Genomic DNA, 26,704 nt, shown 5'->3' with positions numbered 1-26,704 from the left:
AACTGTGCCTTTAAGCCTTTACTCCAGAATTCCTTAAAACCTGTGAACATGCCTAGGGAAATCTGGGTGGGAGGTGAGGAGGAGTCAATTTCCTAGTGCTCTCCAAAACCCACTATCTCTGCTTGAATGAGAGCAGAAAGAGGGGAAAGCACATACTGGGCTAGTTTTACTGCTAACAATCTGAAGAGCAGAAATCACTGACCCCAACATCCTTTCCAATGATGAAAAATTGGCTAGAATTAAATGACGATAACTGAAAGTAAAAGAATGAAAGAGTAGTTATGCAGTGAGGGGAAATTTAGTATTGTATCAATACCTAAAGAGATTCTGATAACAGAGTGATGATATTACTCACTTAGCTGAATTTGACCATTTGTCTGAAAGGCACACTACCACTCCTGCTTTGGGAAACCTGGTAAAGTTAAATGGAAGGAAACTTGCAAACCAGAGAGGCACAGCTCTAGGAGATATTCAGCCATATGATATGATGATGAGTTTACTGTCCATCACGGAGTTGGCTTCTAAAAGTGGTCTGGTCTTTTCTGATTCTTATTTTTTAGATATCATCTGCCATACTATGATAGAGTGTAACACTTACATTATTGCTAACATGATAATATCAATGTTGATAGTTGGATTGGGGAATTAAGTAAAAGCCTTCTTGAGATTTAACAGTGATTGGAAAATGGCCATCCTGAAGAAAAACTATTTAGATAACTACCCGCTAATTTCTATGCTAAATAGTTATGTCCTAGTTTATCATAAGGTACAAATGATAGCAAATCAGAAGGCAAAAATATGAAAAAAAAATGTGTCATGGAACTACAGGATTGTGTATTTGTTTTTAAATGTATTACTATTTCACTGGTTCCTCCAAACATTTAGTATAATTATGCTGATACCATTGCTGTGTCTGTCATATAAATGATTTATTAAATACAAATGCCAAAAACATATGGATAGTTTTGCTCCAAGAATGTCTTAGCCAAAGGCCAGCACACATTCTGTATCATAAAGCATTCAGCTTTGCCCAGAGAGGCCTGCACTATTATTTAGTATATGTGCTGCTGGAATGAGCACAGGTCTGCACTATTATTTGCTCCTGGAAAGGCAATCTCTGGGAATTTTTGGAATGATAAGGATTTTCTTTATGATGAGCCTTTTATCCCACATTTGATAGCTGTTACTTATGGTAGGCCACTCAGGCCACATGAGATCAGCTTGTCTTCCAGGGAGGGGTTTGCTGGAGGCTGGCTCAACTGTACGGGGAATTAATCAATCATTCATGCCTATGTGTTGGAACGCCAGTAAAGACTTTGGACTCTGGCACTTGTATGAGCTTCTGGACAGCAACAAATGAATCAGAGATTTCCATTATGTCTCTTCCTTTGGTTGTATATTGTCTTAGTTACTTTTTTACTTGCTGAGATGAAATAATACTCAACACCCAAAGTTAAAGCAAGAACAGTTTACTTGGCTCAAAATTTATAGAAGTTCAGTCTATAGCTTTCTTGCTCTAAGACAGGATGGCATGGCACTATGGAGAAGAAACAGTTCATGGCAGGCAGAAGATAGCAAAGCAAGCAACTTACAAGTCCAAGCAACAGCAGCTTTTTTCTGCCCCTTATGTTCTATCTGGCCTACTCGGTGTAAGGTGGTTGGTAAACCAATGAGGGGACTGATTTAGCAATCACATAATCTTAATCCCAGAATCACACACTTTAGAATCAGCCACCTCTGAAAAAGCCCCACCTATGAGTGCATGATGCTTTGGGGGGTGGGGGGGTGGGGGGTATCTAGACACAAGCCATCCCATGTACCTTCTTTGTAAAATACCCTAACCCCGAGTATAACAGCTGGTAGCAAATTATCAACAGCAGTGATTGCCTGAACCCCTCAAATCTGCAGGTGGTGTCAACAGTGAGATGCTGCTGTGTTACTCTTTCCTCTATCATTAGACCCTAATGCCTTCCATTTACCTTCTGAAGTCTGCAACAGGCCCAGCAGTCTGGAGGACTGAGCCCTCACACTTGGCAATTTTACAAGTTCTGGGAAGTTACTAATATGTATGAATAATGTTACCTCTTAGCAAACATGGCAAAGGCCTTAGAACCCTTTCATTCCATAGAATCCCATCTAGCTCTTGTTTAGTCTTCGTAAGTCATTACTATCATTTTATGCAAGTCAGTATGACTTTGCAATTTCCTATGTGTTTATTCTTCCTGTTGCTATATATTTCTTCTTGAATTTAAAGTTTTCCTCACCAAAATCATTTCCTTTTTTTCAACAACTCCCTTGAGTACTCTGTACAGTATACAGTGGCACATCAGTTTATGAATTTAATTCTTTCCATGGTTCTGGTTGCAAACTGAATTGGACAAGAACTGAATCAAATTCAGGGGTTAGTTTTAATATTGGCCTTATAGGGAAATTTGATTAGGTTTGCCTACAGTTCAATTTGCAACCAGTATCATGGAATGAATTAAGTTCATGAACTGAGTTACCACTGTATTAGGAAAAAAAAAACAAAACATTAAAAAATGGTTGTTTAGAAATACTTTTATTTTTCTCTCATTTTTGAAGGATAATTTAACACAGTGTTAACTTTAAGATTGGGCATTATTTTCTTTCTTAATTTAAAGATGCTTAACCAGTGCAGGCCCTTTTTATCATTTTCTCTTTGACTTTGCAACAATTTTACCATAATTCATTGTTGGAGAGGTTATCATTGTATTTCTTCTGCTTAGGAGCCATTGAGATTTCTCCTCTATGGGATGATTTTTCTTTTCTACCAGCTTTTAGAAATTCTTGAAAATAATATCTTTTTCAAATATTGCCTCTGACTGCTTTGTCTTTTCTCTCTTTCCAAGACTTCAATTACACATCAGCTAGAATAAAGAATACAGATTCTTTATTCTTTTTCAGTTGTGTCTTTCAAACTGTTTCATAGAATTTCATAGAGATGGTCCAATTTGTGTTTTTATGAAACATTAGTCTGCTAACATTTCCCAGAAAACATTGAATTTGGTGATAAAATAATACAGGAAATACATAAGAAGAACAGTTGTTATAGTAAAGTATTATATTTAATAAACACAAAACAGTTTGGGAAGTAAATTTTTAACTATCAGTGAATAAATTATTGTAGATTTTTGCTATGTTTTCTAAATACTGAGACATCAACATGGAAGGATCAAAAGACCAAGAAACAGATGAAAGGCATATTGATTACTAGAGATTATTTTTAGTTTTAAAGTAAAAGGAAAACAAAACCAATATAAATAAATCATTGAAGTAACAATTGCAGGGTCTGAGTTCCAAACTCAGTTTTTCACCAACAATATCTGTGGGGTTAAGATTACTTTAACCTCTTTGCCATTCAGGTGTCTTAATTTCTAAAGTAAACATTGAATATATGATGTTTAGTTTTTCTTCTTGTTATAGTATTTTGCAATTTTTTTTACCTGCAAATTGAAAAACAAAGTACATACCAACAGAGCTAAGAGACAACTTACAATGTGGGAAAAAAAATTTTACCAGTTGCTTCTCAGACAAAGGACTATCTAGAATATATAAAGAACTCAAAAAAATCAGGCCCCCCAAATATAAAGACCCAATTGAAAAATGGGCATTTGAAATGAACAGACATTTCTCGGACAAACAAGTGAAAGCAGCAAATAAATATATGAAAAAATGTTCCACATCACTGGTCATTTGAGAGATGCAGATGAAAACAACACTGAGATTCCACCTCATCCCAGAAAGATTGGCTGCTATCAAGAAATCACCAATAACAAATGCTGGTGGGGATGTGGGGAGAAAGGAACCCTTCTCCATTGTTGGTGGGAGTGCACGCTGATGCAGCCACTATGGAGATATATCTAACAACGAAGATTAGAAGTTCCATTTGACCCAGCCATCCCTCTGCTGGGTGTCTTTCCAAAAGAATCATATCACAGTGATACATGTGCACCCACGTTTATAGCAGCACAGTTTGTAATAGCTAAAACTTGGAAACAGCCCAAATGGCCATCAGTTGGAAGCTGGATAAAGAAGATGTGGTTTTTCTATAAAATAAAGTACCACTCAGCCATAAAGAATGAGAAACTAGAGTCATTCATAGAAAAATGGATGCATATTGAGGCCATACTCTTAAGTGAAATAAATAAGACACACGTGTAAATACTGAATAGTTTCTCTGCTGTGAAAGACCAAAAGTATAAATTTTATAACTCAGGAAGTAAATGGCTAAAGATGTAGGGGAAGTGGGAAGAATAAGGGAAAAGAAAAAATATGAGAAAAGGGAAAAACGGAAACAAAATGTTTGTAAATGGGGAGGATGCAGCGTGAAGGAGGGCAGGGGTGTGGGGGAAAATGAGAACCAAGTTATGTCATGTGAGGGTACACGATCCCAATGATGAATGTAACTATGCTGTATGCTTAAAACGTACCAATAAACTCAACAAGATTAGAAAAAACAACAACAAAAGACATAGCATATCTTTGGAAAAACTGGCATAATAGAATACTTTTTAAATGCTTTATACCCCGCTAGCATAGGAAACCACAGCATTCTTTCATCTGTTTTTGCAGAAGGGTTTCAATTAAAAATCGACTGTGATTATTTCATCTGAGTCATTCTTAAAGATGGGGAAATAATTGTGTAACTCAAGTCACCATGAGTGTTTCAGATTCTGACCAAGTAGGATTGTCACGAGCTTTGCAGATGTGGAATGTTATTTTCAGTGAGAGGCAGAATCGCCTGTGGCATCATGGAAAGCAAGATTACCATCTTAGAAGAAAACCTGGATTCTTAATAACCATATTCCTGAGTGTGCTACTGAGTGGCCACTTGTCTGTCTCAGTTATGTTTAGTCTAAAAGCATTGCATTACAAGATAATGCTTCACACAGTTTTGAATCATAATTGTAGTCTGCAGTAATTGACTAGCTCACTTGATTAGCTGCCCATTAGTGTTTTCTCCTGCTTACTGCCTCACTAATCTCTCTGAAGCTATGGACACTAATCAAAATACCAAATACTTTGAAGGAGGCAAAAAATGGCACATTTTGCATACTAGATGCATTTTTTAACTGGAAACATTAGGTATGTGATTTAGGTAAATTATTCAAGATCTAAAATAACATTCAAATGGCCTCTGGAAAAAGTATAACTTTCCTTACTATGGTTATACTAATCTCAAACCATCATTTGTAAGAGAAAGAAATAATGAATTCCTTATTCTGCTTCTCACTTCATCCCGAACCATGCGACTTCATGTTTGAGAATGATTTTTGACATAATCCAGCATTTTCACAGTGTAAATGAATTCACAAATAGTTAATTGATTTCCTCTAGACAACAATGTTAGTTGGTTACAGGACTCAGGATTAGAATGTAGGTAGTCTGGACACTAGTAAAATTATCCTGTAAAATGTTGCTGAAGTGACTTCTGTGAAGTAAAAATCTCTAAAAATACCTTCAACTGTAGGATATACTATTACTTATGCACCATAAGAAAATTCTTGATCAAATATGACATAACTCAATAATTCTATGTAATTTGGTCATTTAAGTCTCTCATGTTCTTACATTCCTTTCCTTTCTTTCAAGGCAACCAGTAGTTAATGGATCATAACCTCAGTTGTGGTGCACTTGACCTAGTACCAGGCAAAGCACAACTTCATGTACCTTGTGAAGATTCTTTTCATAGGGTCCCTAAAGTACTTCTTTTTTACTCTAAAAGAAAAAAGCAACTGAGTTCTTCAGATTCTAAATATTTGCTTCAAAAGTTGTAAAATGCAGGCATAACTGATCTCTTCCAGGGACTGTTTGCAAAGACAATCTTTTTGTTGTAAAGATGAATCACTGCTTACATGTTTTTTGCACATAGTTTATATGACAGTTGAGGTCAAACCTTGTGGTATAAACTGTGTGTACCACTCAGTTAAAGAGAAAGTTAGCCAAGGCTGCCACTTGGCTAACTGCAATGTCTAACACCATCAATTACTTGAGATAACCAGATGACAGAAATGTGATTTAGGACTGATCAAATATTATTGTAAAACATCTGATTCCTAATTCTATGTCATTAAAATATCCATGGTCTTCCAGAACAGTAATGCTGTCTTCTCTCTGAGAATAGAAGGCACACACAGGAGCAACTCAAACTTAGGAAGAATGAAGATCACGGATAACCCAAATGATGTCAATTCCTTAGCATTAACAACTGTTAGAGTTCAAACACGTTAAATACAAGCTTGATGAGAGGGAAAAGGAAATGATAAGATAGTGACTTCTGTGAAGTAAAAATCTCTAAAAATACCTTCAACTGTAGGATATACTATTACTTATGCACCATAAGAAAATTCTTGATCAAATATGACATAACTCAATAATTCTATGTAATTTGGTCATTTAAGTCTCTCATGTTCTTACATTCCTTTCCTTTCTTTCAAGGCAACCAGTAGTTAATGGATCATAACCTCAGTTGTGGTGCACTTGACCTAGTACCAGGCAAAGCACAACTTCATGTACCTTGTGAAGATTCTTTTCATAGGGTCCCTAAAGTACTTCTTTTTTACTCTAAAAGAAAAAAGCAACTGAGTTCTTCAGATTCTAAATATTTGCTTCAAAAGTTGTAAAATGCAGGCATAACTGATCTCTTCCAGGGACTGTTTGCAAAGACAATCTTTTTGTTGTAAAGATGAATCACTGCTTACATGTTTTTTGCACATAGTTTATATGACAGTTGAGGTCAAACCTTGTGGTATAAACTGTGTGTACCACTCAGTTAAAGAGAAAGTTAGCCAAGGCTGCCACTTGGCTAACTGCAATGTCTAACACCATCAATTACTTGAGATAACCAGATGACAGAAATGTGATTTAGGACTGATCAAATATTATTGTAAAACATCTGATTCCTAATTCTATGTCATTAAAATATCCATGGTCTTCCAGAACAGTAATGCTGTCTTCTCTCTGAGAATAGAAGGCACACACAGGAGCAACTCAAACTTAGGAAGAATGAAGATCACGGATAACCCAAATGATGTCAATTCTATAGCATTAACAACTGTTAGAGTTCAAACACGTTAAATACAAGCTTGATGAGAGGGAAAAGGAAATGATAAGAAAAGAGGAAAGGCTTAACCTCTTCTCTCTCTCTCTCTCTCTCTCTCTCTCTCTCTCTCTCTCTGTGTGTGTGTGTGTGTGTGTGTGTACAGGTACATGTATGCATTTTCATTGCCTTACCCACCTTTCTTCTAGGAATTATGAATTCATACTGAAGATACTTCTTTCCATTCTCTGATTCTGATGTCAGACTAGGAGGCAGCAATGTTTTACGTGAACCGAACTCCATAGTTACAGACCTTGCTTTCACAGTGTCACGTGAACAATACTAGTTCATCATACCTAATTTCTGTATGAATGTTAAAATATAACTTCAGTATTTCTCTGACTAATGTGCCTATTTATTTCAAATGAGCATATATTTTGGGTACACAAAGACCCTCAAGATAAATCCAAAACTAGTATTTTTTTAGCAGTATTGGAACCTTGGGCCTTCAGTATTTATCCATCAAGATTAGAAGATGCAGAAATAACTCCAGATACACTCAGACACCTCATCTTCAACAAAGGAGTCAAACACCCTTACTGCAGGCAACATAGCCTCTTTAACAAATGGTGCTGGAAAAATTGGGTTTCAACTTGCCAAAGATTAAAACTAGACCTATATACCTCTCACCATGCACTAAACTAAAATCGAAATGGATTAAGGTCTATTATTAAAACAGAAACTCTAAACTTCCTGGAAGAGAGTATAGGTAGAACTCTCGAACACACTGGCGTAGGAAAAGATTTCATGAACAAAACCTCATTGGCACATGAACTAGCACAAAGAATCAACAAGTGGGATCTCTTCTTATTAAAAAGTTTCTGAACAACAAGAAGGGAGGGATTGAAGGGAGGGAAGGGAAATGGGGAAAAATAAGAATCAGGATATGTAAAAGTACACATTTCCAACAATGGCTGTCATTATATTATATACCCAAAATGTACTAATAAAATTAATTTTAAAAATATTTATCTATCCAACATACATTATATAAAAATAATAGTGGCCAGTATTGTCTTTGAAATTGTAATATTCTAATTTAAAGTACTGTAGACAATATTTTAAGCCATTGTGAGGTGTCTTAAATTTTGGGGAAATAACATGATTCTTTTTTAAAACTTCTGTGAAATAACATGAGTCTTGTTGTTTGGTTCATGTTGGTTTAGCTCACTATGTAGCTCCGGCTTGACTCAAACTCATGGAGATCCTCCTGCTTCAGTCTCCCAAGTGCTAGGATTACAGTCATGCACCACAACACCCATCTTCACTTCATTTTATCCAACACTGAAGATCAACGTTTTACTCTCACTGAAGCCATTTGTGCTTTGGAATTAAATTAGTTTACTGATTAATTTAATTTTGCTTCTAATTTAAAAGAGGGGATAATATTGCAACTAAACTCCCAGATATTTTATGTATCTTTTTATTGGTTAATATATAGATTATAAGCTTTTGAAAGACACATGTGTGTGCAGTGAAAGAGTAAATGTGCTTCCCAAATGCTATTTCGTACTCCCCAAGTCCTGCCATTTATTCATTTTTTTTACAGAGGTTGTAACACATGTGGCGCTGAGTCCATGTCCAGAAGGGCCTCACTCCGCTATGTCAGGGCTGCCCAGATGTTACGGTTGGGATTTACATGTTTGCCCCAAAGGCTCAAGCAGTGACAGGGATTCTTCAGAGGTGGCTGAATTTAGAGTGTGTGATGCTGTCTGGGATTAAGGGCATGTGATTGCTAAACCAGTATACTGATTGGTCTGGCACCACTCTAATCCTCGTAGTCTGGATAAAATAAAAGGGACAGAGACACTGTTAAGGTTCTCCTGTTGCTTTTGCTACCTTGTAGGCACCAAGAACTATTTCTCCTCCGCAAGGCCCCTCTGCCATGTGCCACTCTGCCTTGGAGCCAGCCAACTATGGACTGGAATCTCTATAAATCGTGAGTTAAATAAACTCTTCCCTTTTTAACTTTGGGTGTCGGATATTCTGTGTCAGCAACAAGACAAAAGTAAGACACGAGAGTATGGAGCTCTTTTCAATTTCCTTTGATGTGAAGTTGACATGAAAGCCAAGTTACTATTCCACAGAATAGAGTTATGTGGACAGAAGGGATCTGTGGACTTCTGCTTGATGTTAAACACTTTTAATGATGAGATAAAAATATGTATTGCTGATCAAACTTATTTATCAACCATGGGGTCTCCTACTCTATGGTATCTCAATTTTGTTATAAAATTAATAGAATAAGACCTGGAGTGGGTTCACTGTTTTCTTCCCATTTTTAGTAGGTAACAATTTCTCTATTTCTGAGACAGAGACATGTTTTCCTCCTCCACAAGTGATCATAAATAGCTTCTTTGGATTCTTCTATACTATAACCTACTTACAAAGATTCTTCTAATAGCCAACCAGAATTAAACGAAAAACTGTATCAGGCCAGTATGTGATTTTTGCCATGGACTTTAAGGGTTAGAGAGGGGTCCCTTGTAAATATCAATCTTGAAGGAAGCAATGCAGCTTCCTAAGAGTCCGACTTTACTCAATGCCAATCTGTTTGCCTTTAACATACATTCACCTTTCACATACGATGGAAATGAGAATTATGCCTAAACTAACTAGATCATGTAGATTTTTAAAAACTAAATCACACACATAGATCTTAGAAGGCTATGAAATCATTGTCTGTTAATAAAAGGTATTATTAATAAACTAATAAGGAGCATATGAATGATCTGTCAGGAGCTATTAACTAACCCGTGAAAAGAAGATATTGATAGTCATTTCTTAGTGATCGACTCAATTCTTGGTGTTGCAACCAGAGCGGGACAAAACTAAGGACTCTGCCCTCATCGAGGTAACATTCTGTTGAAAAGAGACACATTCAAATATCTAATATGTGATATTTTTAGATTGGGATAAGTTGTCTGGTATAAAGTAATAGGTGCTGTAACACTGAAGCGATGACAGACCTCTTGAGATGAAATCAGAAATCATCCCTAAGAGGTGACACATGACCTTAGACTGAAAAGATGAGACACAGTCTCAGGTCCAGAGAGAATTCTAGGAAGAGAAAAATAGCAAGCGTGGGGACTTTGAGGCAGGGTTGTTTTTCCGTCATGCCGGAGATCAAAAGGAGGCCCATGTTCCTGCAATGTAGCGGCCTTAGCATGCAAGGGGCCAGAAATGGAGAGGTGGAGGAAGAGTTAATATAGAGTCACGTACAAAGCAGAGAGACATATGGATTTTATTTGAGAAGAGACAGAGATGTCCTTGAATTAAATTGAGCAAGCTTTGAACTTTGTATGCCTATAAATCCTGTTTCCAATGTCTCTTGCACGGCTTGATAGATAAGTATAAACTTCACATAGATTTAGGTATAGAGATATAGAGACAGATGATAAGCAGATACAGACTTTCTTTTTTTTTTTAATCTCTCTACCTACCTACCATCAATATCAGACATCGGAAATCGGAAAACATGATTTACAAACAAATCTATCTCACTGTAGATATCCCCAGTTACCTGTGGCTACGTATAATCTACCTATCCGCAGTCTAAAGAAAAGGCAGCCTTAAGGGCCCTGTGTCATTATTTTATACACTGGGAGCCTCAGCAATCAAACGCAGACAAGGAGAGAGGGGCCTTACGGGTCTGGGGCGCTTTCCCGAGTCCTTTGTAAGGGAGGAGGCCACGTGGAGCCTCTTTTCCCACCGTTTTTCGGCACTTCTTCTCTTCTTTCAGCTCACTCCCCTTGGCGGGTGTTTCTACCCGAATAGCAGACCCACCCACATGAGCGCTGTCTTCACTCCGGACCATGGCATCTGCCGTGGAATATTTTATATTCTCTGAAGACGGAAAGGGAAGCAGCGGCCCCACGTCCCCTCGCTGTTTTCTGTGCTTCAATCCGCGTCTGTCTCCGCGTCTCGCTCGTGGGTGAGGTGAGGTGAGCTGCAGTCAATATCGAAAGCCCCCAGGGTACCCTGAGTCTCACGCGGAAAAGGACGGAGTTACAGCTTTGGATGTGGGCAGGTTAGGAAACAGAAAACAAAATAGCTTAGCAGCCAGAGAAATGTCGGCTTTGCATTGTGAACAGACGGCCCAAGCAAAAGTTTTCCAAACAGAAGTGAGATTTCTCTTAAACAGTTCACGAAAATCTTCACTGTGGCTAGGTAGATTTTAGTACAATTTTCATTCCAACAGTAATTATATTCTATTTTGATTATTTTTAGGATTAAATATGTAAAAACCTAATCAAACCTCTACTTTCCCCTCTGAAAAATCATTTTAAATTTTAAAATACACATTAAATATGTATATTTATATATTAAGTACTTTTGGACATAGAAAAATCTTCATTTTTCTTTGTAATCCCACATAAAGTGTAATATATGCCTTTAAAATAAAATACAATCTTTTCAATGCAATTTTTGGAAATATTAGGAGCTATTAGCAAAAGAAGTTGCAAAATATTTATATTTCATAATTGTCAAACTACCTTATACTAAATACTTAGAACTTTAATGACAGCATGTCATGTAGAATAAAATTAATCCAGTGGGATGCATCTTTTTATTCCAATAAAGTTTACACATAGAGAAATACATTTTGAAGATATAACTAGTTAAAAGGAAAACTAACTTCGTTCTAGTTAATGGTCTTGGTTCATCCTGGGTGACTCAGTGCATCCCTGCTTTCCGATATGAGCATAGGCTTTGCTGTCTGTGTCAAGTGCTACAGATCCACACTAAACCCTTGTGGACATTTCCAGTCATGGGCACGGTACGCTGCTGAGACCTGGTGCACAGCCAGTGTACAATGAATATGAGTGAATGAATGAGAGGATCATTGAAAGCCTGGGATACAGCAAGGAAACTTAAATAGTGAAAGCTCCAAATCGTGATTTTCATGACATATTAATAATTTAGCTTAAGCTAAGTATAATTTGCAATTGGTTACAGGGAGATCAACCACATGCTCATTCATAGCCTACTAGATGTTGCTGCCTGCCCACATCCAGGGCAGCTCCCCAGCTCAGTTTCCCATCCCATAAGTCAACAATGCCTAGAAATTCAACTAGGGATTCCTAGGGATTTCTCCCCCCGAGTAGGTTGGTATAAAGATTAACCCTAACACTTACTGTTATTCATTGTTAAGTGCATGGGTTCATATTCATACCATCTTGTATAAACGCTTTCTAATATCTAGGTGTTTTTCTACCATATTTTTAGAAAACTTGAAACAACTGTGGAGGCTGTTCTCCTAGGCTCTTGCAGGTATGTGTCAAATACCTTAGAGATGCTTAATTTCTGCTAAGAATTCTGAGTGTTTCTACTCCTTATCTAGATGTTTTTATAAAAGATACCTTAAAGTTGTTAAACTCATTTAAAAATTAGTTTCAGGTGGATTAAGAGGCTCTTCTTAGAGACCAGTAAATAGTTGGATCTGGAACTTGAACTCCCAAATTCCAAGAAGCTGGACCATCATCAACTGTTAGCAGATACTGCAGGTTAGTGTGTGACTTCTTTTTTTGTTGTCCATATTATAGTCTCTATTTTTCTGAGTAATACATTCACTCGGAAAAGTTTTGTGATGATGAATTGGAAACATATTCTCTTGGAATATCATTTCTCCATCTCACCAGTGGTTCCATCCTTCACTGTTTAGTTCCGATAGTTTTCTTTGAAGATATATTTCAATTTTAACTTTTCCCTTTGCAATTCCAGGAAGATGCGTTTCCCATACATAGGATATCCTATTTATTCTCACTATCTCAATTATTCTGCAATCAATTTTATCATTTTTTTTCACATTCCTGGTGAGTAATTTCCTGAACACTTTCCTGTATATCTCCTATGTGCTTTATATAATGTTTATTCTTTTTTGTTTGTTTTTTCTAATGCAGCTTCTTTCTTTGAATTTTATTTTTTCTCTATATTGGATTCTGTACACAAATGGTCTATTCATTCTTTGAAGCTGTGAGGATTTTTCTATCTGAATTCAGTCCATTTTCTCAGACCATACTTAAGTTAGTATTCTTTACTTACTGATTTGTATGATAAGGCAAATACTATTTTTAAAGGTAATATTTATTTACAGAGTAGGGTCTAGAAACCATGGAGAAGCTTAGAATTTTGATGTCTAGAACATTGTTCTGCTAAGTAATAAGACTGCACAGACCTTCAAGATAAATAAACATTACAACAGAATTTTTTATTAAGCTGTCTACAGATTTTTATTCTTGTGTGTAATTCTTATCCTTGTTTTTAATTCATACCGTCTTAAATTATTCTTAATGCAATACAAACTCCATATTTATAAACAGAGATCTTTGCTAATTCATCTCTGATTTAGAATCTTTCCAATGATAATTACCATAAAATAACCTTATTTTTTCCTGTCCTACTTTTTCCTTATTTAATCGGAAAAAAAAACAAAGCACTTTAAAATATTGAGATATCCTTCTTTGAACTTTTGTTAATTATTTTGGAGTGGAAGAGAAAATATTTTCTATCTTTAAGCAGAAATCCCCTTTATCTCAAAACTTAATTTTATGTAGGATTTGACTTACAGTAATCTTATTGATGATCATATCTGTTTATACCTGCTCGAACATTTTTCTTAATATATCTATGTACACATTTTAATATCTTCTGGAATAATATCTTATTATAGATTCATAATTTATAGTTGATAATTAATTTGAAAATGCATTGTTTTACGGTCCGTTCACTTCTCAAGGTGCCGCTTCTGAATGTGACTGCACTGGACGCCCTAAACACACAGGTTTCGACTTTGTATTTAATCGCCAATGGGTGTCAGTATACTTCTAGCTCAATGGATTCTTTTAAAGTTTATATTAAACAATGACTATAATCTTAATAAATAAAATACAAATTGCATTGTGCCTGGCTTCATTCTCTTTTACTCTTCTTTTGTGTTTGTTTTTAAATAGCACAACGTGCATTGGGACCTTTGAGGGTACACAATGATAGCACTCATTGCAGGGAACGTGCACCTGTGCGTGATACTTTCCACCTCTTTTTTCTCAATCCTCTCCTCCCTTGAAGCTCCTTCCCCTCCCTATGTACAAAAGCTTTGTTTCCATTTTTTCCATTTTCTCTATTTTTCTTGTCCATTCCCTCCTTTCTCTCTCCTCTTTCCCTTGTTCCCCTTCCCATCTTTTATGTATTTGTAATAGTAGATGTCTTCTTTTTTTTAGTTTTAGACACTTCATAACACTGAATTAAAAAAGAAACACATTTTATGTGCCTGAATAATAGATCAGACCTATTTTATTGTACTAGGGAATACACAGGCAGAATTTAATATCAAAGTTTGTTGTAGCGTGGATTTATCTTGATGGTCCATGCAGTCTTACTGACTCAATTTGCAGATTTTTTTCTTGCGTTTAATTTTTATCCTTGTTTTTATTTAATGATTTCATAAATTATCCTTAATACAATACAAACTTCACAAGTCTATAAGAGAGATCTTTGCTAATACGTCTCTGATTTAAGGTTTAGAGTTTTTCAAATGATAATTACCATAAAATAACTTAATTTTTTCCTGATGATAGAATTTTCAATCTGTGCCCCTTTAGAATACTATTATGACCCTAAAAATCACTTTCTTTCTCTCTCAACCTCAGATGATGGGGAAATGAATTCTAATAACATATTGTTGAAAAAAGAGCATTAGAAATGAGATCTTCAGGAAAGGCTAATAAAAAAGGGCAGAACAGCCTAATGTATGCCCTCCACTAATCCCTTTTACACTTGAATTTTATTTTTTCTAGTCTCTTGTCTCATGCATTTGAGCATACCTGCAGGCTGACACAAAGTGTAACTGATTTTGAAATTCATAGGACACTTACCTACCAATAACCATTATGCAATTTCTAAATAAGGATGTTATTTTTCAGTAGAAAAATTTGCAAAAGCATTGTAAGTCATTTTAGAAGTACTAAAAGAACCCTGAACTGGCAATCATTGTACTTTATTATTATTTTTTTAATATCCTAATCCTTTCTAATTTGCTTTGAGACTTAGGAGCTGCCTTTTAACTTTTGTTTTGTCTTTAAATAATGGATCACTTTGGCTAGCCCACAGTACTTGTATTAGGACTAAGTGCATTTCTAATAGAGAAAGCCTGTCATATACACACACATGCACACACACACACACACACACACACACAAATACCATGCATCACACATGGTCTGGGCATTGCAGCTTTTGCAATGTTGTGACAGGAGGCACCTGAGTCTGACTCCAGTTTCAGACAGAAATATTCACGATTTTCATCTCAATCACATATGATGTACTATTCACATTCAAGTAAGATGTTTTACCTCTTGGAACATCAGTTTTGTTGTTTGTTTTGCTTTACTTGTAAAATGATCATAATCCTTTATAGGAGTGTTAAGAGACTAAATTGGCATCAAGAAGTAATGGTATTTAGATGGGCTCAATAAATCATAGCTCCCTATAGCCAGACATAGAATGCAACATTGGGGAAATAGATTTGAAGTTAGCAATGTGTATATTACATATTTTCAGACCCAATTAAGCCTCAAAAATGAAAAATCACTTTGTAAACATACAAGTATTTAAATAAAATTCACCTTATAATTTACTCATTCTTGAGCAAATCTTCCAAGTATGAATTTAATTTGAAGAACTGACATCTTAACATAAAGTCATACATATTAAAATGCTTCATGTGTTTTTCATAGATTAAAATATTTATTATTAGGTTGTACCTAATGTACTCACATTTTTACAATACACAATAGTGTGGACTCATTCAATGGGATGTCATGATGCTCCCCAAACAGCTATTTATATCCCTGCGAAGTCTTGATTCATAGGATGAGGAGGTGACTTTACCAATAATGTTACAGAAAGAAGTGTAGGGTTATATTTCTAAGGTCACAACAAAGGCAGACACTAGTAACTTTTGTAGCATATAACAAATGGTGTCTCTGTATTATATTTAGAATGTAGAATAAGTAGATTATTTTAGTATAAAAGGACAACTAATTGCTATATGTCTTCCTTCCTTTCCTTCCTTCTCCTTTCCAATTATTCATCTGAGAAAAGTGTGTTAAGGTTCTGTTGCATTCTGCTACAGGTCAGGCATGAAATGCATCACTAAACTGGGGATGCGAGATGCTATTTCTCTTACTCTAAAGATGTCTATAGACTGGTGAGAAGTATATAAATGTAAATACAGCAGTGCATGGTGATATGTGGCCATGGTGAATGTCCCTTCCTTTCATTTCCACTGCGAAGATATTGGGACGTGGAACGTTTAGGAGATGATTCTGTCATGAGGGTCCCACCTCAATAGATTAGCGCCTTTTCTTGGAACTGGTTTCCTTAAAAAAAAAAAAAAAGATGAGTTTTGTCCCTCCCTTTCCTGTTCTCACACATGCTGGCTTATCCTCTGCTAGGTTATAGTGCAGCAAGAAGGCCCTCACTAGATGTGGTTCCTGGATATTGGACTTCTCAGCCTCTCGACTATCAGAAATATGTTTAGTTTCTTTATGGATTACTCAGTCTGTGGTATTGTGTTACAACAGCAGCAAATACACTAATATGTCTGTGCACTAAACAAAACAAAAAACTATATAGTGTCTATACTGGCAAAACAAACACCAGTGAAAGGATTGTAAGAGAGAATGTAATTGATATAAACATCCTGCAATTGTAAAAATACCAGCAGGAATGAAGGCTTCTGGGAAGATCTAATGAAATTAGCACTTTTGATCCTCCTTAAAGAACAGCACCACTTGAACATGAGGGATAGTGGACAGAGCTGCTGGATTAGCTTATTTACAAGGATCACAAAATGAGGAAAAGTTTATCTGTCAGATTTTCAGTACAATCATTTTCAAGAGGTATCTTATCATCATGGTCAAATCCAGACTTTGAAAAAAGAACGTTTCACATATCCAATGTAGGAAACTGTTACGTGGGATGTACCTTCACTATTAGTTGTATACACATGATAAAAAACACCAGCATTGGTCTCATGATATTGCAGCTATTGCATCGAGGAATTTTCATTGTTCAGTAATGTAAGCATGAGTATGATTTCATCTCAAGTTATGAACCAATACATTTTCTTATAAACATGGTTATGCACATACTACTGTGATTTTTTTCTATTTTGACAGAAAAGGGAAGTATTTTGTTTGATTATAGAAATTTATACATAAAAAATAAATACATAGTATTTTTAAACTCAACATATTTTTAATAAACTCAACAAGTTTTCGTGACTATGGTGTCAGATGAACATTTCAAATATTAGAAAAAGTAGTCTCAGAAAATATGTGATTTTGTCATGCAAATATAATGATTTTAGACTTACTATAAATTATGCTCTGCATTTAAGTAATCTGCAGTCCCATACCTGGACATAGAAATAAAATTAATCTACAGTGAAAGCTTTTTTATTATTCCCTGGCCAAGTAAGATTAATGAACACTGTATTTGCCATAGATACCTAATTGTATAATAAGCAAATCCTTTAACTAAACGTTATTTTGTTCTCCACTTTCCAAATTAAAAATAAACTAAACTCATATTGCTGAATTTTTATTATTTTAAGGTAATTAAGAAAAAGAAATGTGAAAAGGAACAACTGCTGTTATGCAGTTATGTTTATCAAATCCAGTTCATGAAATGTTGAACAATTCCTTTAAACAACGGGTTCCATTTACATTTATCATTTTTTTAATTAATAAGCCTTCCTTTTTTAGAACTGCTATAAGTTCACAGTAAAATGAGCAAAAAGTACAAAGAATATCCATGTACCCCCAGCCCTGCCTACACAACTTCCCTTCCATCAAAGTCACACACGAGAGTGATATCTTTTTGTTTTACTCTTAGTGGACCTAAATTGATATTATTAGCACCCAAAGTCTATAATTTAGAGTTCATTCTTCATACCGAGATTCTGAGTTTTAACAAATGTATGACGTGTATCAACAACTGAAGTATCATACAGAGTAGTTTCACTACCCTAAACATTAGCTGTGCTTTACCTATTTATCCTTCCTTCTACCAAAGCCCCACAATTGATGCTTTCTTTTACTGTCATCGTAATTTCGCCTCTTTGAGAATGTCATTTAACTGGAAGCCTACAATAGCCTTTTCAGGTTGGCTTCTTTCTCTCAGTGATATGCATGTAGCTTTCCCCTATGTTTCTTCAGGGCTTGATCGTTCATTTCTTTTTAGTATGAAATAATATTCCATTATTTGGGTGCTTCAGCTGTTTGTCCAATCACCTACTAAAAGTCTGGTTTGGTTGCTTCCAAGTTTGGTAATTGAGAATAAAGTTGCCTCATGGTATTTCCTATGAACATTAGTTTATAATTCATTTGGTTAGTTTGATTACTGGAAAATATGGAAAGAGTATTTTACCTTTGTATGAAAGTGCCAAACTTTCTTTCAAATTGACTGTAGCGTTTCATACTCTCATCAGCAAGTAATGGGAGCTCTTGTACCTACCACATCCTTATGTGACTATGGTATCGTCGACACTTTTGATTCGGGCCCTTGTTACAGGGATCCATGGTATCTCCATGTGGTTTTAATGTTCAGTTTCCTAACAACATATGATACTGCTGAACACCTTTGCGTTGGCTTTAATGCCATGTGTCTGTCTTGATAAGGTGTTTGCCCATCAGTTTTTGTCTTCTGTATTTTGATGACCTGTCCTTTAGTGTCTACACATTAAAGATTTTTATGATTTCATGGAGTACTGACCCCTACATCATGAACGCAATGCCGCTTTTTATTTCTAGTAGCTCTTAACTTTCCTTGTTCTGAAGCCTCTTCTGAGAGTAGTATAGCTACTCTCAAAAATATTTTTTTTTATTTTATGGTATTGGGAATTGAACCCAGGACAGTTACACCCCCAGACTTTTGTGAAAATTGTGTTCATTGTCTGATGTTCTTTATATAGAAATAAATTTATATAATTTTCCTTCTCACTGAAGGAGATGGTATTTAGCATACTTTGTAAGGCAGACCCACTGGCAAGGAATTCCCAAAATTCCATTAGTATAAGAAAATCTGTTTTTGCTTTGCTCTTGAAGGATAACTTCAGAGGTCATAGAATTCTCCACTGGTGATTTTGTTTTGTTTTGTTTTGTTTTTCTTTTTCTCTCAAAACTTTAAATATTTCATTCCATTCCTTTTTGGTTAGCATGGCTTCTGGGGAGAAGTCACATGTAATTTTTATTTTTGGTCTTTTATGAGGTGTTTTCTCCCTATGGCTTCTTTCAATAGTTATTCTTTATATTTAGTTTTCTGAAATTGTATGTGATGTGCCTAGCGGTAGGTGTTTTCTTTCTTTTTGGCACAATTTCTGCTTGGATTCTTTGAGCTTCCCAGAGGTTTCTGGATCTGTGGTTTGGTTGTCTTGAGAAAACTGTCAGTCTTTATTGCTTCAAATATTACTTCTGTGCTTTCTCACTTTTCTTCTGGAATTCTCATGTGTGAATATTATACCTCTCATAATTGTTTCACATTTTTTGTATATTTTGTTCATTTCCTTCCACCTCTTTATATTTTCAAGCTCCACATTTCTTTCCCTGCATCCACGCTACTTATGGCCCCATCAAAATGCCTTCTTCAAGTCAGTGACTGATTTGATCATCGGTGTTTATTTTTAGTACTTTTTTTTGAATTTCCATCTATCTGCTTAGCCGTCTATGCTTGCATATTGTCAACTTTTATCCATTAAAGTTTTTGGCATTTTACCCTCTTAAACAAAACAAAACAATCTAACCTGGTCGTTTCAAAATTTCTGCCCTACCTTAATACTTGCTTAGTTTCCTCAGACTTTTAGTATGGTAGTACCGGGGATTGAACTCAGGTCCTTGCGCTCCCGAGGCAGGCCACCGAACCACTGAGCTAAATCTCCAGACCTGTTTCCTGCCTTATTGTGGAAAGGGAATTTTAGTGTGCTGGGGTCTGTTGGCCTTCAGTGAGGGACCTGTGAGGTGTGAGGTGGAGAAGCATCCTGCACTCCTATGATTAGGATCCCCTTTTAGAACCTGGATTGTGAACTCCACCAAAGTCTCTCAGTTTTTAATCCCTGTAGGTGGAGACATTTTGGCTGGAGCTGGCAAAAGCTGGGATTTCCTTTCTCCCAGGTGGGTGAGGCTCTGATAAAACCCGCAGGTCTGGTTCAGGCAAGTCACTTTCTCCTGAGGCTCAGCCTTGTTAAGGGAACAGAACGCTCTGGCAAATTCGGGACAGTTTCTCTACCCTTCTCCAGGCTGAAATTGCGAGGGGATTTTTGTCTGCCATCTGTGGTGAGAACTTTTAGAGTTCATGAGGTGAAATCGCACAAGGGTGAGGAGACTCCTTAGCTTTGGGCCTCCAGCAAATCACCAAGCACAGTTTCAGTTCCTGGCATAGTTGTGGTGGTGGTGGGGGTTTCAGTTTCTGAGTTTCCGCCCTACTGAGATGTGATTCTCTATATGCACCTGTCGCTTTTGCTTTTCTTTTATCCAGTTTTTAGGGCACTCTGACAATCCAAGAAGGGGGAAATCCACTGAATGTGTCAATCAAACAACACTTTTTTCTCCACATTCCAAAAGTAAGCTAAGTCTATATGGTGATTTTTAATTTATTTCTAAATAAAAAACCATAAATAAATGTTTCTTTTTCTGTATATTCAAAATGAAATTTGAGAAAAAGAAATGGCTTGTTATACTGACTTATTAAATCTGCTCGATGAAATGTAGTATATGTTTTTGGCCAGTGAGTCCCATATATCTTTTTTTATTTTCTTTTCTTTCATTTTGCTTTCATTTTGTATCATCATTTATTATCATGCAGTCAGTGAAAATGGATCCAATGACTTAGTGTGAAAATCAAGCGTACAGAATAAACACATATATAAAATAAAGGCTTCTTCACTCTTTCCTGTCAGATGCCATTTTTTTTTCTCTTCTTCTAACAATTAATACAGGGCTCGTTCAAAGTTATGCTTTTGCCAAAGTGGCTTACCTCTTATTGAAGTTCCTCAAAAACAATAAACTGAAATCTCTTTTAGCTGTCAATAAGTCCTTACATGATTTCCTTTCCTTCCTCCTGCCGTCAGCAAACACTACATGGAAGACTGTCTAAATTATCCCAGGAACAAGAACAAAAAGTCAGCGTGTTGATAGTACCTGTCCCGCTAGTAATTACAAAGAGCCCCATGCTTTCAACGAAGATTCACCAGCAGCAATGACTGATGCATTTCCCTTCGTGGGACTTAAGCTGGGAGAGATGATTAACATTAAGCCAAAGTAGCTACTATATATCACTGTATGAACAAACGGGGTTAAGAGCAAAACTAGTTTTCCTAGTGGGATTTCTATCATGAGGAAATCAAACAAGTAAAAAGGAAGACACAAGATTTGTGGTTAGAAGGAGGAAAAATCTTGAGAGGAGTAAAGAAAACTTCATTTCACAGTTAGTCATAATGTTCTTTGCATGAGTAATTAAGTCTGCGAATACTGTACTGAACAATGATGATAGAAATTAATAGATTCTAAATGAAGCATTATCCTTTCATTCTCAACAGCTGTTTCATTTTTACTTAGTGTGCACATCGTTCCCCAAAATGACAAAAGTAAAATGATTCTTTAGGAAATTAATCACATGTGTCTCATTATTTTAAATAAAATATTCTAACACTCAGCTTCTTTCTAGATGGAGAATCATTTTAGGGCACCGCCTTCATTGTCATCAGTGAGGAATGCAGTGCCACCTTCTGGTAGAACGGAGGATCACTTTTATTTGTTTAGAGAAATAACCTGCACTAATGGAATCCAGTTGTAAAAATATAGTAAGGCAAATAAAGAGTATTCTAAAGAGTATTTCATTCGTGGTATTGTATGGAAAGGTATTCACATTTAGCCCATTGAGAGCTTGGTTTTATATAAAGTTCACAATATATTGTGAGTTTCCATTTAATAGGAAGCAAGCGCCGTATCAAACTCCAAACACCTTGACAATTTCATATTAAAAGATAACAAATGAGAGCCAGGGATTTAGCTCAGAGGTTCTGCTGCCTGCCTCGCAAGCTCAAAGTCCCAAGTTCAATTCCCAGTGCCAAAACAAATAAACAAAAAAAGATAACAAATGAGCAATTGGTTTTAAAAAATTATTAGGCAAAGAAATACTGCCTTCAATATCCACCAAACATTAGAATCTATAGCATTCTATTTTATGATACTTGTATTAATTTCTTTTGGAAGCTGATTTATGCATGTAAATAGAGATTGCATGGAGGATTTTCATACATACCAAGTAAACAGTTTCAAAAGTACAGTTTTATATAATATATGTACAGTGATTTTTCTATGGAAATATACTGGTATATGCATGCCTTTATTTAATCCTTATAATAGCAAATGAAATGATTTATTACAGATGAGGGAATTACAGATGATGTTAAAGGTAGGCAAGTGACCGATCTTAAGTGATTTCCTGAACAGTAAGTCAGGATTCTAACCTAGGATTTCAACTCAAATTTGTAAAGTTTTTTTTTCTCATTGAGTTTATTGGTACATTTTAGGTATACAGTACAGCTACATTCATCATTGGGATCTTGTACCTTTACACGACAGGTCTTGGTTCTCATTTCTTCCCCTTGTCCCTGCCCTCACTTCACCCCCTCCTCCCTTCCCTATTTACAAATACTTTATTTCCATTTTTTCATTTTCTCATGTTTTTTTCTTTTCCCTTATTTCCTCTCCCCTACCCTTCCCACTTCCCCTATACCTTTAACCTTTTCTTCCTATTTCAAATTGTCAATTATACCATTAAGATCTTATGTACAACTATAGTTTTTCACACCAGAGAAACTATTTGGTATTTACACATGTGTGACACCGATTATCTGAAATTCGTTTTGTATGAGGATATTTATTTTTCTTATACTTTCCTAAGGATTAGTATTTATTTCACCATGCCAAAAGTTTTAGTTAACTTCTACGTAGTACAGTATACTTAATTTCAGAAATTTACAATTCCTTGTAAAAATTTACTCATAATACACATTGTTTATACCAACCATCATACTACGCACATATGACTGCTGCTAAACATTTATGTAGAAGGCTAGACAACTTAAATTTTCCCATGAACTTTAGCTCAGATTTACTCTGAAGCCACGGGATGTTATACGATATCCTACACCAATGACAATAAGTTTTTGAATCTTCAAATCCTATTAAAGCTCTTTTTCATATTGCACTGAAATGCAAAAAAAGACATATATATATATATATATATATATATATGTTAGAGATCCGTGTTCACAGCATTTTCATTAAAATGATTAGAAATTATGTAACATCTATAAAAACTCAGAAGATAACCTCTGTCACACGACATCTGTAATAGACCAATTTGCTGGCTATATCTTATTTTCAGCAGCAACACTGTTCAGCTTTGAGATCTGAATTAGAACTTCCTCTGAGGCTCCTATCTTTGCATTAAATCTTTAATAGTGTGTGATTATGTAGCTTCCATTTAACCTGAAGTTAATATTTCATTACTGCTACCACATTTTTGCTCTGAATATTTCTTAGTAATTCAATCACTGAACCACTGCTAGTACTCAGGATTTGTATATATTTTGATCTGAAGAATAAAATTTAGAAAATAAAAATTATACTCTTTTTGCTTTATTCTTTTTTCAGAGTTCATTAAAATCAAATGATAATTTCACATTATTATTTAACTACTATAGCTACATGGTAATATATCAGCACAGTTTAACCTATATTCAACACATTTATAAAGCTGATCAGCCAATGATATAGGGTTATTTTTCAACTATGTGATGTTTCATTATTTCTCTTTTTAACTGGAGTTACACTGACATCATTAAATCCAAATCATCAGATAATCCGACAGTTTTATGAACTCAACTATACCTAAAGAGTCTACGAAGCTGAAAAATTAATGCAATTCTTACCATTGGGATGAATAGTATCTTTATTTTTTTGAAAATGCTATAAAATATTCCTTTGTCAAGAGTAACATAACCATGTTTTTCTTTCTTTAGTGAACTGTGACATTATCTCCAATGGTTCAAATGCCATAAAAGGGTGATTTACTGATTTTGAGAGAATTCAGTCTAATACTTTGCATGAGAGATTAGGTACATGACATCTATCCCTATATTGCCTTGGAAATCAACTTTGTTATGGGTCACGTTAATACATGTTACCAGCCTAAGTGGAAAGTGAAGATAAGGATAAGGCTCACTCTTGGTTACTTAAAAGATTGAGTTTTAATGAAAACACAGAAGCTAAATCTCTCAGTTTCAGGAAGAAATGGGATGTGGAAAATGAAATTGGTCCACAAAGCTAGGACCCACAGAGATCTATCCTTCCAAAGATGTCTTAGAAAAATCTATCCAATGACATGTGGAGATACATTTCAGTGACATCTTGGCTCCAGAGAAAATATTATCTTCCTCTGAGATTTTGAAGGAGCTTAGGTCTTCAACAAATGTAGTTTGATAAGCAAATTAATAGTATAAGTGTTATACACAAGGAGATACGCTAATGTAATCATTCCATAGCGTCTCTTTAGGAGGCATCCTCAAAGGAAAAAAAAAAGCACAAACAGAAAAATGTTTGTAATAAAAATAATATATCATAAACAAAAGGCAGAACAATTGCTTCTTGGCCTTTTGGCTAAGATCAAGTGCAGCATTTGTTTTTATCAAAAGGCAGCACATAAAATGAAAAGCACAAATATGAGATAGGATAATATTGTGATAAATGCTGTAAAGTAGGTTTGTTTGAAATTACTAACATTGAATATTTATAAATTATTTCTAAAAATATAATGAAGTTTAAATCAATAATATCAGTGGTTGGTGTTAAGCATCATGTAAGGATCAAAGAGAAAATTAGTAGATGGTTTGTATATAAAATTATACAGAATTCATCAGGCTATTAAAAATATGAAACCTTTTCAAAATGTCTAAATGTAAAAGAGACTGAAAGAAAAATGTTTGCAAAACATGCCTTTAAAATTCATAAAAAACCAGAAAACTTAATAAAAATCATTAAGTTAGACCTAAGAAAATGAGGAAATATACCATATTCATGCTTAGAAGAGTTCATGTTATAAATATCACCTCAGTCCTCATTCAAACTGTGAATTCACTGAAGTCTTAGAATTCTGATGTTTACCCAGATATTGATCTTATAAATCAAATGTAAGTGAACCAAATTTGATTACAATATTTTTTAAATACCAATTTTTCTCAAGCACAAATTTAATCCAATCAGTCACTGTTACTACGAGGTCAAATGCTCAGAATAATGAATGATTTTCACTGGAGGAAATGATCAACCAATTTAATTAATTTAAAATACAAATCCATGCTTTTAGAAGCTTATATAATTTTAGAAAGCAAACAAATACACTACTGATTAAATATAAATTTTGAAACTGTACAACACACAAAGGAATAGTATCTATAATATCCAGAGAAGTATGAAAGAATAGAAACAAAAATGAAAAATGCAGAAAGAGAGCTAGCAAAGTGCAATCTAGAAACATATTTAAAGGAGGCTCAACTCCATAATTATTTTGTTTTGTTTTGTTTGTTTTTTGGTACCGGGGATTGAACTCGGGTCCTTGCGCTTGCAAGGCAGGCCACCGAACCGCTGAGCTAAATCCCTGGCTCCATAATTATTTTGTTTTGTTTTGTTTGTTTTTTGGTACCGGGGATTGAACTCGGGTCCTTGCGCTTGCAAGGCAGGCCACCGAACCGCTGAGCTAAATCCCTGGCTCCATAATTATTTTGAACAAGACATAATGAAATTAAAATGAAATATCTTAAATCCATTTTTAATAAAGTTTGGTAACAGTTCTAATATCAAATGATGTCAGATATGCAAAGATTTACATCTGGTAGCAATGCAAATTAACATGAGCAGTCTGAAGGGTAAACGGGAACATAGTAAAGAAAATAGCACTATAAAAATCCTTACATTTATTGTGATATGCATGAAAAAAAGAAGACTTGCTTCAGAAAGTTCATTGACTGTCTCACAAAAAGCAAACTATGGGGGGAAGTCCCAAAGGAGGAAAATATTGGTTTGTTCGAACGTTATGGTACTTGAGGAGCTTAACTCCTGTATGTATGGGAATGTGTGACCAAAATCTCACAGTGCTGCAAGGGATAGCAATAACGATTTAAAAATGTTTTGAAACAAACATGGGCTTCTGTGTCACGTTGTACACATGTGGAGTGGTACGAACTACCGACGGCATGGGATGGATGGACGACGATTCCAGGTTCCTGGATTCTCCGGTGGAAATACGAAGGTGACTGATAAGGAGGGGAGCTCTGGAGCCGACGCTGCCTTTCCTTGTCAGCACCACACAGAGATGAAGCAACAATGGAAGAATAAGAGATGCTAACGTCTATTAAAATGAAACAGCCTCAAACTAGTTTCTGCGCTTTTTATGTGTGAAAATTACTCTAGTTTAACTGTTGAACAGATAAACAAGTTGTAAAGAAAAAATTTTCATTTA

General features: G+C 35.4%; 1 protein-coding gene and 1 pseudogene across 4 annotated transcripts in view; one reads left to right on the top strand and one right to left on the bottom strand.

Annotated features, from left to right (window-relative positions):
• Positions 1–26,704, bottom strand: part of Gpc5 (glypican 5) — a 1,306,099-nt gene that overhangs the window by 618,493 nt on the left and 660,902 nt on the right. The gene's annotated exons all lie outside the window — the stretch shown is intronic.
• LOC117285154 lies at positions 24,827–24,964 on the top strand (annotated as a pseudogene).

Source organism: Fukomys damarensis, unplaced genomic scaffold (genome assembly GCF_012274545.1).
Source record: "Fukomys damarensis isolate Sample0158 unplaced genomic scaffold, DMR_v1.0_HiC HiC_scaffold_6, whole genome shotgun sequence".
NCBI lineage: Eukaryota > Metazoa > Chordata > Mammalia > Rodentia > Bathyergidae > Fukomys > Fukomys damarensis.
Note: the sequence above shows the minus strand (reverse complement) of the source record. Positions and strands in the feature narration are given on the sequence as shown.